We start from the raw sequence: 16,053 nt of genomic DNA, 5'->3' as shown, positions 1-16,053 counted from the left end.
TTGTGGGAGGATGGGTACCACACCAAAGTGGGGAAGACAGATACTGCTGATGGGGTTGGGATCTGGGCCCCAGAAAGGAAAAACCCTGGACTTTCCCACATGGCCAAATCTCTGGCATTCACCTGAGGCTATAATCCCATGAACTGGCCTTTCATTGTGGCTACACCCAATCTCCCCTCCATTGTCTTACTTCCCTATGGCCCCTCGCCATTTCTCACTCTTAATCCTAACTAGGCTACATTTTCTCCCTTGTTCAGGAGATCGGGTCCCAGGAGTTCTGTTCACTCCAGTTAATGGCCACTCCTAGATCCCTCCCACAGTCTTTCTATATATAAGGTCCATCTTGTCTCCATTAAGAAACTCAGATTCTTATAATCTAGCCACTGCTGGGATTCTTATAATCTCACTACGGTTCAGATTCCTAAAATCTAGCCACTGCTCTGATTCTTATAATCTAGCCACTGCTTACCCATGTTCAGACTCTTTAAGAGTTGGCCACAATGAAAGGCCAGTTCATGGGATTATAGCCTCAGGTGAATGCCAGAGATTTGGCCATGTGGGAAAAGTCCAGGGTTTTTCCTTTCTGGAGCCCAGATCCCAACCCCATCATTGCCAGGTCATCACAAGAAGGCTGTCCTACCACAACCTTCCAAACAGAGAAAGAAGGCCGTTAGGTTGCTTCTTATTTAAACCAACCTTAGTACCTGATTATAGAGAATAAATTAGTTGCTAATAATTAGTAGCTATAAAAGGGCTTGAAGCTGTGTGGGACAGCAACCCCAACCCAAATTAAACTCAGAGACTTCTCAAGGTGGAAAGCAAAGGTTACCTTTATTACAATCTCGGGAGATGGCTGTCTGCCCTCTGATAGACGTAGGGAGGGAGGGAGGGAGAGGGAGAGGGAGAGGGAGAAGGAGAGGGAGAGGGAGAGAGAGAGGGAGAGAGGGAGGGAGAGAGGGAGGGAGAGGGAGGGAGGCAGAGAGAGAGGGAGAGGGAGAAGAGGAGAGAGAGAGAGAGAGAGAGAGAGAGAGAGAGAGAGAGAGAGAGAGAGAGAGAGAGAGAGAGAGAGAGAGAGAGAGAGAGAGAGAGAGAGACCCGAGTAACAGGGGGCCCGCCTTATAAAAGCAAATCTCCGCCCATCATGCAAAGTCTCCACCCACTATGCAAACAAGTCTCCCCCACCACTATCCCTTACCCCCTTAACTGGGGGTGGACTTACATTCTAACTGGGAGGTGGGGCTTACATTCTAGGCCCAAAATTCAAAGACAAGGAAAGAGGCCAGATGCCAAGGGCAAACGGCTCAGGTTGGGGGTGAGGCAGGGCTTATTCTTTCTGTTAAGTGCTTAAAAACGGTCTGAGTGGGGAAGGATTTTGAAAGTCGTAATCAAGAATTATTTGACCCTTTGAGGAGCCTTCACTTCTGAGAGTTCGTTTCTCACACTACCTTCTGAACTCATTACCTTAATTACACTGAGAAGTCTTCACTGGGACATCCCATTCAAAGCCAACCTCCACATCCCTCTTCCCCCACTTCTCTCAGATATCATGTTAGGTCTGGAAGAGACCTTGGCACACCTAGTATAATGCCTTCATTTTAGAGAGAAGGAAAGTGTGTGGGATGCCACTCAAGTTAAAAAAAAAAGACACAGAGGTATCCAAGGAGAAACAGAAAATTAATTTATTATTAATTATTATATCAAACCTTGAGATTTGGGTGTCCCTCCACCAGAATACTCTGATGAAAGGAGACACAGACAGAAGCAAAGGACCTGATTAAATACCCTAATGGGCAAATTCCCCCCTCCCACCAACTGGCCAATATTTGGCTCACATTCTCAATGTCCATATAAACTGAAAACAAAACAATGAACGCAATATACATATCTATATTTCTTAGTTTGCTGAAGTAATACCAAAGAAGCAATTAAAGATGTGCAGTCAAGCTAGACACTGTACTGTATAGCCAGGTCACCATGACCGAAATATAGCAACAGGTACATCAACAAAATACGGGGGGGCTTCTTCAGGAGTTTCAGGGTTGGCAAACTTTAACTACTGAACAATGGCATAACGGGGGGGGGGTACTTGGGGTTGAATTCCCGTAAATCAGGTGATTTCTAGTAAATCGAAACTTAGGCCTGTCAGGCTGCTATGCCTGCCTTGAGTTTAATACAATTTCTATTTATTCTTCTAAGAAGTTTTCACAGGACCCTCATCCCTCTCAGCCTTCTCCCAAATCTTAATTACAGCTGAGGAGTCTTCACTGGGACATCCCATTCAAAAGTAAGATCGTAAGAGAATAAGTGATTTGCCCAAGGAAGCAGAGATCACAATTCAGACAATCAGTCAACAAGCAATTACTGAATGCTTACTATGTGGCAGGCACTTTGCTAAACACTAGGGATACAAAGGCCAAAAAATAAACACATAAATACTTAACAAAAAACCGCAGGCATTGTCCTCAAGAAGAATACATTTTAATGGGAGAAACAATGTATAAAAATTAGGCACATACATGACATATAGAGTAGATAGGAAATAATCTGAGAAGGGAAGAAATTAATAGCTTCAGGGGATCAAGAAAGGTCTCCTGTAGAAGATCAGAATTGAACTGAGTCTTGGACAAAGCCAGGGAAACTAAATAGCAGAGATGGGGCAGAATATTCCAAAGGCCTGGAGATGGGGAGATGGGTGTTTGAAGAATGTAGACTGGTCATTGCCAGTGCTGACTTTTGTCTTGCTACTGCATTTTGATGATTCTGGAAGAGAGTGAGGCGGATGACTTTTCCCAACTCTACCTCACTTAAATCAATTCATGCATGAGTTAAGACATCACTGGGTGTTAGGGCGGAGCCAAGATGGAGGAGTGAAAGCAGTGACTTGCTTGAGCTCTCCCCCAAACCCCTCCAAATACTCATAAAAAATGGCTCTAAACAAATTCTGAAGCAGCAGAACCCACAAAAAGACAGAGTGAAACAAATTTCCAGCCCAAGACAACCTGGATGATTGATCAGAAAGGTGTATTGTGCCGGGCTGGGAGCACAGCACAGCACAGCGTGGGCATGCAGGCCTCAGCAAACCTGGAGCAGGCCTCAGAGGACTGAATCTCGGGCAGCTGTGGAGATTTCCAGACTCCTCAATCCACCAATGCCAAAGACAACTTAGAAGGTCAGTGGGAAAAGTCTGTTTCTGTCGGTGGTCAGAGAGGAAGGCGGGGTTTCAGCTCCATTCCCCAAGAGCGTGGCCCTGGGGGGGGCAGCTGCTTCCCGAGCTTCCGGCCCACAGACTGAGGGGGAATCCAGTGGCTGATCAGAGAGGGATTGCAGGGATCTCTTTGCCAGTGCTGAGGCAGGAATCTCTTGCTTTGCCCCTGTTTGGATCTGGGTCACAGTTCTGGGCGGTGGTGCTGGGGTGAGGAGTGCTGGCATGGTGGAGCTTGGAGTGGCTGTGGACAGGAACCCCTCCTCACAGTTACAGGACAGAAAGGAATACTTGTGGTCACAGGCCAGGAAAGGAGTAAACACCTCACCCCTTATCATACCACCTTGGAAGAACTGAAAATTTACAGGTCCCTACAAGTATCTCTGAAAACAGCTACACAAACCCCTGAAGCTTGGGACAGTACACTCTCCACATTGGAAGCAGACTCTTACCTTAACAAAGAGTTTAAAACTCAAGTAATTGGCTGGGATCATGAGCAAGCAGCACAAAAAGAGTCAGACTATATTATCTTACTTTGGTGATAAAGAAGATCAAAATATACAACCAGAAGAAGACAACAAAGTCAAAGCTCCTACATCCAAAGCCTCCAAGAAAAATATGAATCAGTCCCAGGCCTTGGAAGAGCTCAAAAGGGATTTTGAGAAGCAAGTAAGGGAAGTAGAGGAAAAACTGAGAGTGATGCAAGAAAATCATGAAAAACAAGTCAACAGCTTGCTAAAGGAGACCCAAAAAAATACTGAAGAAAATAACACCTTAAAAATAGCCTAACCCAAATGGCAAAAGAGGTCCAAAAAGCCAATGAGGAGAAAAATGCCCTAAAAAGAAATTTGGCCAAATGGAAAAGGAAGTCCAAAAGATTATGAAGAAAATACTTCCTTAAAAATTAGAATAGAGCAATTGGAAGATAGTGACTTTATGAGAAATCAAGACACTGTAAAAAAATCCAAAAGAATGAAAAATTAGAAAACAATGTGAAATATCTCATTGGAAAAACAACTGACCTGGAAAATAGATCCAGGAGAGAGAATTTAAAAATTATTGGACTATCTGAAAGCCATGATCAAAAAAAGAGCCTAGACATCATCTTTCAAGAAATTATCAAGGAAAACTGCCCTGATATATTAGAACCAGAGGGCAAAATAGAAATTGAAAGAATCCACAGATCTCCTCCTGAAAGAGATCCCCAAAGGAAAACTCCTAGGAATATTATAGCCAAATTCCAGAGTTCCCAGGTCAAGGAGAAAATATTACAAGCTGCCAGAAGGAAACATTCAAGTACTGTGGAAACACAATCAGGATAACACAAGATTTAGCAGCTTCTACATTAAAGGACCGCAGGGCATGGAATATAATATTCCGGAGGGCAAAGGAGATAGGATTACAACCAAGAATCACCTACCCAGCAAAACTGAGTATAATCCTTCAGGGGAAAAAAGGTCATTCAGTGAAATAGAGGACTTTCAAGCATTCTGATGAAAAGACCAGAGCTGAATAGAAAATTTGACTTTCAAATACAGGACTCAGTGGAACATGAAGAGGTAAACAGGAAAGAGAAATCATAAGAGACTTATTAAGATTGAACTGTTTACATTCCTGCATGGAAAGATGATATTTATAACTCATGAGACCTTTGTCAGTATTAGGGTAGTTGGAGGAAAAAAATTATATGTATGTATATATAGATAGATAGATAGAGGGCACAGGGTGAGTTGAAGATTAAGGGGTCATATCTGGAGAATAAAATTAAGGGATGAGAGAGGATGATACTCGGAGAAGAAAGGGAGAGGTAGAATGGGGTAAATTATCTCACAAAAAAAAACAGAAAAAAAGTCTCTCACAGTGGAGGGGAAACAGGGGAAGGTGAGAGGGAATGAGTGAATCTTATTCTCATAGGATTTGGCTTAAGGAGGGAATAACATACACATTCAATTGGGTATGGAAATCTGTCTTATCCTACAGGAAAATAGGGGGAGAAGGGGACAAGAGAGCAGGGGGGTGATAGAGAGGAGGGCAGATTGGGAAAGAGGGTAATCAGAAGCAAATACTTCTGAGGAGGGACAGGGTCAAAAGAAAGAATAGAATAAAAGGGAGGGTAGGATAGGATTAAGGGAAATAGAGTTAGTTTTTCACAACATGTCTACTAAAGAAGTGTTTTGCATAACTGCACATGTACAACCTATATTGAGTTGCTTGCCTTTTCAATGAGGGTGGGTGGGGAGGGAGGAAGGGAGAAAATTTGGAAAGCAAAGTTTTAAAAACACATGTTTTAAAAAAAAGTTTTCACATAAAAAAAAAGACATCACTGGGTGTTGTCATCGGTCCTTTTTGAAAACAAATGATAAACAACATATACAGAGAAGGAAAGGAGTCCTAGAGCTAGCTGCAGATGAGGGACTTGGACCCAGTTCTCCTGTGTTGCAGACCGGTGCCTTTGTTAGTTGGTTGAACTGTCTTCCCTCACTGGTCAAGAGGCACCAGCCTTTCCTGAGCAATGGTTTATGGTTTTGTGTCTCAGGACTGGCAGCTAGGCAGGGAGGGGCCCCTTTCATCCTACCAGGTACACCCAAACCTCAAGCTCATCATCCCCCAACCTGTACCCTCATTCTCCTGGGAAAGTTTAAGCAGGTTGAGAGGGTAAAATGTCCAAGGAAAGAAAAAGTCCTGGGCATGGAGAGAGGAGGTGCACAGGCATTCTCAGGAGGGGAATTCTTTCCCTGCCTTGCCCTGTTTGGAATGCTTCCACATTCTGGTCCCTGCCCCTGTGGAAGATTCTACAGAAAAGCTGCTAAGAAATAAAGATCTTTAGCCCAGGAAGCACTCCAACCAGTTTTTGAGTTGCCTCCTTCTCTCCCTTCATCATACACAAAAGCATGAAACTCCCAATCTGCTGTCTCATTACAGCCAACCTTTGTGGAGATGCCAGTTTTGAATTGATAAGCCTAATAGCTTTTTTGTTATTATTGTTGTTTTTCCATCTGAATTTAGCCATCTTGGGCTATCCTTTCTTTTACTGGGATATTATCGCTGTCTTGATTTTCATATTTTTCTACCTGGTCCTCCTGATTGAGGTGTAAGTTTGAGAAGATCAGGAAAGCAAAATATCCAAGGAAAGACCAGGGTCCCAGGATCTGGAAGCAGAGGCTAGGAAGACCTGGCATCTGGCATTGTTCTTATCTTTGCTCCCTTCTTCCTCTCAACCCTGGGCAGGGAGGTAGGGTACTTTTCTTTTCTTTTTTTTTTTTAGGCCATTGGGGTTAAGTGACTTGCCCAGGGTCACACAGCTAGTAAATGTCAGAGGCCAGATTTTAATTCCTGACTCTTGGGCTGGTGCTCTATCCACTGCACCACCTACCTGTACCTAGGTAGGGTGCTTCTAAACTTCTGACTGCTTCTCCACCTGGCTCTTCCTTGACTATAGCCTTGTTAGTATCCCTTTAATTGTTCCACCCTAGGGTAAATTTTCCTGTCCTAGGGCAATTCCCTGCTTAGGGGCAAAGCTCTAATGCTCACCCCTAGTTACCAATAGGTGTATCCTTTATTTCTTTTGGCATTTGGATCCCTTTGTTTCTGAGCCTATTTCTAAGTAACCAAGATGACTTTGAATCCAGATTCTGTTTTCCATGTTTAAAAAGCACATTCTCTTTTTCATAATAGGTCATTAATGAAAATAGTGGAAGATACTGTACCCAAGACCGGATAAGAGAAGGACCAGGACCTGATAAGAGCACCATTTACATACTAAAATTCACTGATCTATTCACAACTACTTTCTGGGTATGGCCGCATTCCCTCCTAAAGGTTACTGGTTTTCTTCCCCTAGTTTATTGAATATAACCTGTATTCAAAATTCTTAAGAATTAAGATCGATTACATCCACACCTAGTTATTTTTTCCTATTTTCTGAAAAGAAAAGTACTGGAACTTGGTTCACCTAACTTATGGCCTTGATTACATCAATCCCTTCCTCTCCATCTACTGTTCTATCAGGGAACACTCTAGAATACAAAGGCTTTTTAGAATATAGGAAACATTAGAAAATTAGTCAGGGAAGTGAGGTGGATGCAGGGAAATGGAGATCCTATTTTAGGATGACTCGGATCTCATTTTTCAAGATCTTGTATTTGCTAAAGGTGCAAAGTTAGCAAAGGCTTCCAGGATGACGTTTTCATAATTGTTCGCTATTCAATGAAGTATTAGAAAGCTATGAATGAAATGCAGCACACATACAGAGCACTTTGCATAACAGAATAAACACATAAGTAAGGAGACCAGCAGGGTCTGGGCCATCAGGAAGGGAGCACAAAAAAGATCAATGATTTTGTTGCTGGCAGACAGACATAATAAAGGTCTACTTCACCTAGTCTTTGTTCTTGTTCCTAGCTTCATTTGCATGCCAGTCTGAGAGAACTTGGATTGGGGTGGGCCTCATTACATCAATTTCTGCAGCTTTTGTGCTTTGTTTATTTTTTACGGCAGACCCCAAAATGGGTTTTTGGAGCACAGGCTCACAAGGAGAGATTTAAAGGCAGTTATAAGGAATGTTCTCTTCTTTTCCTTTCCTTCTCCACCAATGAGGTGGTTGTCTAGAACTAAGGTTTAAGTCAGAACCAAGGAAAGACAGTAAAAAGAACAGACATATTGGCTTCTTGGCTAGGTGAAATGTTCACACTCTCAGCTATGGTCTATAAGAGTGTCTGATTGCCCTCGTTAGGGAGAGGCTTACCCGGCAATTGAATCTCTATAGAGGGAACCAGAATTCCGTAAATAGCCTAGTAGATGGTAGCAGAGAGAAGCTCAGTTAACTGTGAGACCAGTGCCCAGTAGCTGCTGAGTTGGAACAATGTGATGAAGGGCAGAGATTTACACTTATCCCTTCCATATCAGGGGGGTTAGGGGTGCGGGCACAGAAATTTTTGGCCCTCCAAACCAGAGAAAAAGTCTGAATTTTTTCTTTTTCTTTCATGGGGTGTTTACAGTACCTTATTGTAAAATTTGGGTTGATGTCATGTTGAGAGGTTGTGAGCCCTCAAAGACCGGAGTACAGGACAAGTTGTCTGGAATGAATTCACAGACTCAATCATTCTTTAAGCCAAGGTGGCAAAGTTTATTGTTATGCTTTTCAGCGGGCAAGGATTCTTAAAGGATCCTGCAACCTTAGAGAGGTACAGGTAAAGTTTATATAGGATAAAATGCAATAAAACATATGTCAAATATGCTAACTAGGGGATTCAGGGTGGGATTAGGGAGTGGTTAAGGAGTGGTCAGTTCTCAATTGAAACTCAAGATAAGAAAAGTCCCATTATTCAAGAGCGTAACTGGTCCCAGACATCCTGGGCCCAGTGATAACAAACAGGAAGAATACTGATCAGCTCTATCTGGTCCTGGAATTTGCTGACACAGGAAGGGGTGTTTTTAGTTCACTCAGAGAGAAAAAGATTAATTTAGGTTTTTGGCCCTTATTGGGGCTCAATTGATCTTAAATGATTATCAAGGGACAGTGTTTCTGAGGCTAGGGAGAAATTGGGGCCCAAGTAAAAGCACCCAAGCATAAGCACCCAAGCACCCCAACAATACTATACATATATTTTATGCATTTCTGAGTTTCTAAACTTTTTCTGTATCATCTGCTGGGTCTTCATGTGGCATCTGTGGCTTCTGCAAAACTCCCCCCAAATTCCTGTTTAATTTCTTATGCTGACCCGTGATATATTGAAACCCTGAGATGGGGAAAGTCTCGATGTGGAAGGGATAGCTGTAATGCCAAACAGGACAGACGATAGCATCTTTAAGAGGTCATTGCCAGAAGTGGGAATTGTCCTGGACACACAAATTCTTGATTCGTGACCCTTCTTGCAAGTTCACTGGCTATAGTTCTTTTCTGCCTTTGTCCTTCAGTGGTGGTTTGAAAACTTATAAGTGTATTGGGGGTAGGAGTTGGGGAGGGACCTTTTATTATCACTGTATTTGCTATTTGATTTACTTCGTTTGATTTTGAACTAATGTGTCCTCTGGATAGCTGGTAAAATTAAACATGTACAGCAATAGATTAGTCTAGGCATTATAATGATAAGATCAGTACCTATATTTTTGAATCTTTTCCTTAAACTCTGAAATTCCAATTTAGGTGGCAGCTTCCCACCGTGGTTCTAAGAGTAAGTCAAAACTGACTTTGTAAAGTCTCTCAGCCTTTTTTTTTTAATAATCTCATTAACTTTTCTGGTATAATGGACATTGTAGAGAAACAATGAATAAAAAATGAACTAACTAAATATGTTTTGGGGAACCTCTTTTGAAAACCTGGAACTATCAAATCTGTTCTGAAAATATCCAAAGCAAATCTGAAAACAGGAGATAACCTAATAAATAAGCTTGCAGCAGTTGCCTAATGGGGAAAAAAAAGTTCTCAATTCAATTAAATTCAATCCAACAAACATTTATTAAGTGCCTACTATGTTCCAGGCACTATGCTAGGTCCTTGGAGATACAAAGACAAAAACAAAACAGTCCCTGCCCTCAAGGAGCTTACATTCTACTGGATGCATAGAAATAGTCAAAGCATAGAAACTGTAAATGTTACTGAAGTCTGAGTGAACCAACCAAGTGTTAGGCAAACTATATTTTAAAATATCTTCATAGAAACATTTAGAGATAATAGCTTACAAAGAAGAGTCTGTAAATGGAGTTTAGATTACTTCTGCAGGAGACCAGGTGATGGAGGAGAAAGAACACCAGAAGAAAAGGCAAGACCCCTGAGTTCTAGTCCCAGCTCAGCCACCAACCAGCTATTGGATCTGTTCTAGACCTGGGTTTTCTCATTCATAAAATGAGAAGAGTTGCTTCCTAGGTCCTTTCAGTCTCTAAAATTCTGTAACTAGTTATATTGAAGTAGAAAGATTTTAAGGAGTGAAATACTCTCACTAGTTCATAGTGGAAAGATTTTCCTGACTTTATGTCCCAAAATGCTTTAGCATTACTCAAATACTATCAGGGGGGAAAATTATCAAATACTATTTTTGGGGAAAAGGGCCTCTGGCTTTTCCCCTATAATTCCAAATTGTTTTCCAGAAAAGTTGGGCTAATTCATAGCAACATTAACTATTAGTGTGACTGTCTTTCTGCATTCCTGCTAACACTGACTGCTTCCATCTTTTGTTATCTTTGCTAATCTGATGGGTGAGGTGAAACCTCGGAGTTGTTTAAATTGGTATTTGTCTTATTATTAGTTACCAGAAGTACTCTTTCACACGGTTGTTGATTGCATATCCTGAGACCCAGAGTTTCCACTGCTAGGCATTTACCCAGAGCAGGCCAAAGACAAAAAGGAAGACTTAGTATGTACTGACAGATTCATAGCGACACTTTTTGCGGTAGTAAAAAATTGGAAGCAAAGTAGGTTCCCATTGACTGGGGAATCAATGAACAAATTGTGATATATTCATGTAATGGAATATTATCATACCCTAGGAACTGATAAAAATTAAGAAACATGGAATGACTCATCAATTAATGCGATGAAGTAAGCAGAAAGAGGAAAACAGTATGCATAATAAGTACAATAATGTGTATGAAAAGCAAACTAAAATGAAGTTGAATGCTGTGCGATTGTAATGACCATGCTTGGCCCCAGAGGATAGATGACGGGAAGTCCTTCTCTCTCTTTTCCTTGGAGAGATGGGCTACTATCGTTTCAGAATGTTACATATTCTGTCAGACTCATTTAGGTTTGCTTGTGCACAGTGAATGCTTATTGACCCACTGTGTTTGTTGCAAGGGATCAGCAGATGGAGCAAAGGGAGGGTATATCTGGAAATGACTGATACAAAAACAAAGGGCATCCATAAAACATTAATCTTTAGAAACAAAGAAAAGAAAATGAATGCCTAGTAATAATATAGTCTTCCCCACTTTTTTTTCCCCTGACAGCTCTATATTGGCTATTTGTGATTTCTGAGCAAGTCCTTTCAAATTTTGTTGTTAGTCTTCCATTATACAAAACAGGGAAAATACTGACTTACTGGATAGACCTTGGGCAAAATGGCAAAGTATAATAGGTGAAATTTGTCTTAGGCTGTTTTTTCTCATCTTTAGTTCCTAGGCTTGTTACATCATATCATCTCTTGCCCAAATTATTCTAATTGCCTCCTAATTGGTGTCCCTGCTTCTAGTCTCTAACTTCTCTGGACCTCAGTTTCCCCATCTGTGAAATGAGGAAGTTGGACTAAATGACTTTGAACATCCCTTCTAGCTCTGAATCTTTGATCCTATGACCTCCATTCCAATTTACCCTATCAAAATTGTCAAAATAATCTTCCCATAAGCCCATGACTGATTGTGTAACAATCCCTCCTAGAAAATCTTCACTGGCTCCTTATCACGTTCAGGATTAAATCCAAGCTTATTGGCATGGCTTTGAAAGATCTTCACCCTACCCTTCCAGACTTATTTCACCTCGCTGCCCTTCACCTCCACCAGAGTTACCTAACTGGCCACCTTGCCATTGTTCTCCAAGGCCAACTCTGCCCAGGCTGTCCCCCCATGCCTCTAATGTACAACCTCCTCGTCTCTGGCTCTTAGACTCCTTCCTCAGTCTTCTTCAAGGCTCGGCTTGAGTGCCACCTCTTAAGTAAGCTTTTCCTGGTCCCACTAGTTATAGCCTTCTTCCTCCTCAAAGCATCAGGTATTTGCTTTGCCTTTGTTTGCCATTGCAGTTAGTAGGCACTTTAATAAATAGTTGTTGAACTGTTCTTTGGTTGTTTGGGATCCCCCTACTTTTACACCTCCCACTATCCCTTCCTCCCCCAGGGCAAAGAAATATCTGTCATACTGTATGTCCCCTGATTATTTTATACTAGATTAACAACTAATCTAATAAACTGGTTCATGCTAATGTACTACATAAAAGGGTTCCCTCACCCACGTGTGCATTTTAATAGCAAGGGGGTTTGTTAAAAATATATGCATATATTTTATATGTACATGTATATGCATATATGTATATATATATATACACACACATACATACACATATACACACGTGTGTGTGTGTGTGTATTCACTCACATGATGCAAATCTGATTGAGATTTGAACTGAAAAGGGAGGGTGAGAATGAAAACTGCTGCCTGTTATCTACCAAGTAGGATACCACAGACAGTAGCAACTGCAACGAAGGAAGAATAGCAGGAGGGACAGAGTCTCTGTAATTTGGAGACAAAAATCCAAGAAAAGAAGAGTGATAAGAACTCATGGCCACAATGTCTGCACAGTTTTCTTTTTTGACTGGCTTCATTTTTGTAGGGAGCTTCTTGCAAGGAAATTCTCTCTACCAAATGAAGTTCAACCCTTGCTCCACAATTTACTGTTTTAGAAAGAATTGTCTGGGGGCACCAAGAGGTTTAGTGATTTGCCCAGGGTCACACAGCCAGCAAGTAATAAAGCCTGGAACCCAGTTCTTCCTGACTCTGTCCACTATTCTACACTGCCTCTTACATACAGAAAGTATGGATATTAAACATGCTGGATTAATGAGCTTACTGCAAGGACACAATTTGTCCACATAGGTATCAGATGAAAAAAATTCCATTAAAAATGAATCTTATTTTTGCTGGTCTGCTTTTCATTTATTTATTTTTTACACTGTGTGCATTTTTGAATATATTCTTTCTTTCTCCCCTACCAATCACTTCTTGTAACAAAAATTAAGAAAAAAAAGGCAATTCAGCAAAACCAACCAACATACCAACTTTATCTGACTCTATATACTATTCCATACCCATAGTCCCCCTTACATCACTAAGATTTAGTGGAATAGGTCTCATGACTGAGAATATAACTCTGAAAGGGTATGACATATTAACAAAGAAGAGACTAGATAAAAGGGCTAATGGAGTAGCACTGCATATTAAAAATTATACTCACATGAGGAAATCCAGGGATGAGAGGGAAACATGATGGAAAACAATATTTTTGTAAAAGAATATACAATATCACTTGGACATGAAGAAATGGATGAATTCAGAAACCACATCATAAAGATTGGCATGGAAAATAACAGAGTAATAAGGGACTTCAATTTTCTCTATGTCTTCTAGATCTTTTTCTGTATCAAAATCAGGGCATCTACTCAACTCTTGGTTTATCTTAATAATAATTTCATCCTTCTACATGTGTAGGAAACTGAAAGGGGAATTGGGGGCTAAATTTGAAATGATGGTAACTTCAGAGGCAAAATGACCTTTTAAATTCATGATAGAGGAGAAAAGGAAAGCAGAGTATATTCTGATATGCACTCTAGATTTTGGGAAAGCAGAATTGAACACATTCAGAGAAAGAATGAAGATCTCATGAATTTAAATTCTCTAAAGGAAGTCAGCACAGGAGGGACTAGAGATGCTCCAGAATAATGTTCTTTAGGTGTAGGGAAACGCAGTTCCAGTAAAGAACTGATAAAGAAACAGTTTAAAGGGACTTGGTATGAATGTAGAGAACTTATTGATGAACTTAGATTTAAAAGACACAAGGGGCAGATAATGGAGGCTGAATGTGAAGGGCTGACATATTTACTTAAGGATCTTATAATAAGCTGAAATTGGTGATAAATGTTAAGGATAACAGAAAAAAAAAGGCTTGATTATCTGTATTCGAGAAAAGAGGGCAGAGGGTGAGAACTGCTGGGGGTTGAGGGGCCCATGATCAAGAATAACAGCCTACAGACAGAACTACTCAATGCCAATTTTATTTTTGTTTTCTCAGTAAGGGAATATGACCATTAGACTAGAAAGGACAGAATAAAAATGGTTATTGGAGAATACAAATCCACGCTAAGGAAGTAAGTAGTAAGAGAGCAACTCTGTGGCCTGGACACCTTTAAATGACTTGGCTTGATTGAACTATGCCCCGTTGTACTAAAAAAGCTGCTTGCATTTGTAGTCCCAGCACTTAGCACAGTGCCTGGCACATTATAAGCACTCAATAAATGCTTGTTGCCTAACTGATGGATGTGACTGATGAACCACCACCAGCGATTGTTGGAAAGAAACAAAACGAAGGAGATGCCTCAAGACTGGAGAAGGGCAAACGTTTATCTGGTGGTTGAACCATGGAAGACTGGAAACTTATGGTGGTTGTTGCCAAAACCAGGGAGCTGATTCGAGTCTCGGTAAAATTCAAGAAGATACTAATAAAGGAATGGTTTGTGAACGTCTAGAAAGGGAAAATGGTGCTAAGAGCCTGCAGTTTCATTTGAGTGATCATTTCAGCCTAACCTCATTTCTGTTTTTGACACGTTTCTCAGACTGGTAGATTATTGGAATACTGTGGATACAGTTTACCTACAGTTCAGCAAAGGGCATGACAAACCCTCTCATGTTATTCTTTTGGATGGGATGGGAGACAAATGGATTGGAAGTAGCACTGGTGGATTCAGAACTGGATGAATGGCAGGACCAAAGAAATATTATGACATCAACTTGGAAGAAAGTGTCTTAGTGGATTGCTTTAGGGAATCTGTCCTTATTCCTGCACTGTTGCCCATTTTTAATCAATGACATAGGATGGAGACAGACAAAGATGGCTCATCAAATCTGCAGATGATATTATATAATCCTGTGAGGTATAGATGTATGATAGTTAGGATTCAAAAAGACACTGACAAGCTACAACAGTGGGCCAAATTTAACAAGATAAAATGTAATACAGATAAATGCAGACTTGTGCTGAAAAATTAACTTCACAGCCACTCATGAAGATTGTCTACTAAGTCAAAGAGGGGTTGTTCTCTGTAATAGAGGAGAAGTAAGCAATGAAATCACAGTTCTTTAGATATTGATTTAAACATACATCTCCTTCAGGAATTCACAATCAGAAAAAAAATAATTAGACATCAGAACTGTACTGTTTCAGGTGACACATGTATATGACATCATTACTTCAAGCCATTTAAGGAATAAGCCTAGACTAAAATGCCATCTGTGTTTGATTTTGATTTTTTCTGGACCTACAGCTTCAGTGTTGTACAAAAGCTCTCATTGGGAGACTTAGGTTATGATAGGAATTCAATGTGGTTTTTGCTATTAAGGTTCAAAATTGTGATGTCACAAGACATCACAAATAGGGGACATGGGCATTAATTAGTCATGATGCTCCAAGGAATCTGGAATAGTCACAGAAAGTCAGGTAAGAGGTTCATCAATATTCTCTGCTGTAGCATATTCAGTATTGGAGTTGATGACTCTCAGGGTTAGGCATCTCTTGGGGTGAATGTTAAAGAAATTCTAGGAATTTAAATTTTCCCAAGGGTTCTCTTGCCTAAATAAACTACAGCTTAGGCCACAAATGTTAGTTTGTGCTGAGCATCAAAGTGGGGCAGTGGAATGAGCAGAGGGCTTGGAGTCAAGAGGGCCTGCGTTCAAATTCCAGCTTTACTACATGTGTGACCTCAAGCAAATAACTTTACCTCTCTGGTCTCGGTTTTCTCATCACTTAAATGAGATCACTGGACAAGAAGACCTAGAAGGTAGGTCCCTTCTAGGTCCAAATCCACGATGTTCTAATTTTTGGAAAAATCTATACATTCTGATTTGATCCTGATACAAAAAAAGGGTTAGATTTAGTTTCACTGGGAAAGAGGTCAGAAACAGACAACTTTACCATTTGGAAAGGCTACATTCATTCTCTTTGTCTTTTCAGTTGGTTTCTCTTGCAGAATTGTGGGTTGCTACTACAGAGCAGGAAAAGACAAACCCAAATCTACAAGGACTAATAAAAAGGACTTCTGGAAGAACAATAGCATCAGTTATGTCTAATGTATATAAAAATAAATAACAATAGCACA

Source organism: Phascolarctos cinereus, unplaced genomic scaffold, assembly GCF_003287225.1.
Source record: "Phascolarctos cinereus isolate Bilbo 61053 unplaced genomic scaffold, phaCin_HiC Scaffold_1;HRSCAF=81, whole genome shotgun sequence".
NCBI lineage: Eukaryota > Metazoa > Chordata > Mammalia > Diprotodontia > Phascolarctidae > Phascolarctos > Phascolarctos cinereus.
This window is presented reverse-complemented; position numbering follows the sequence as displayed.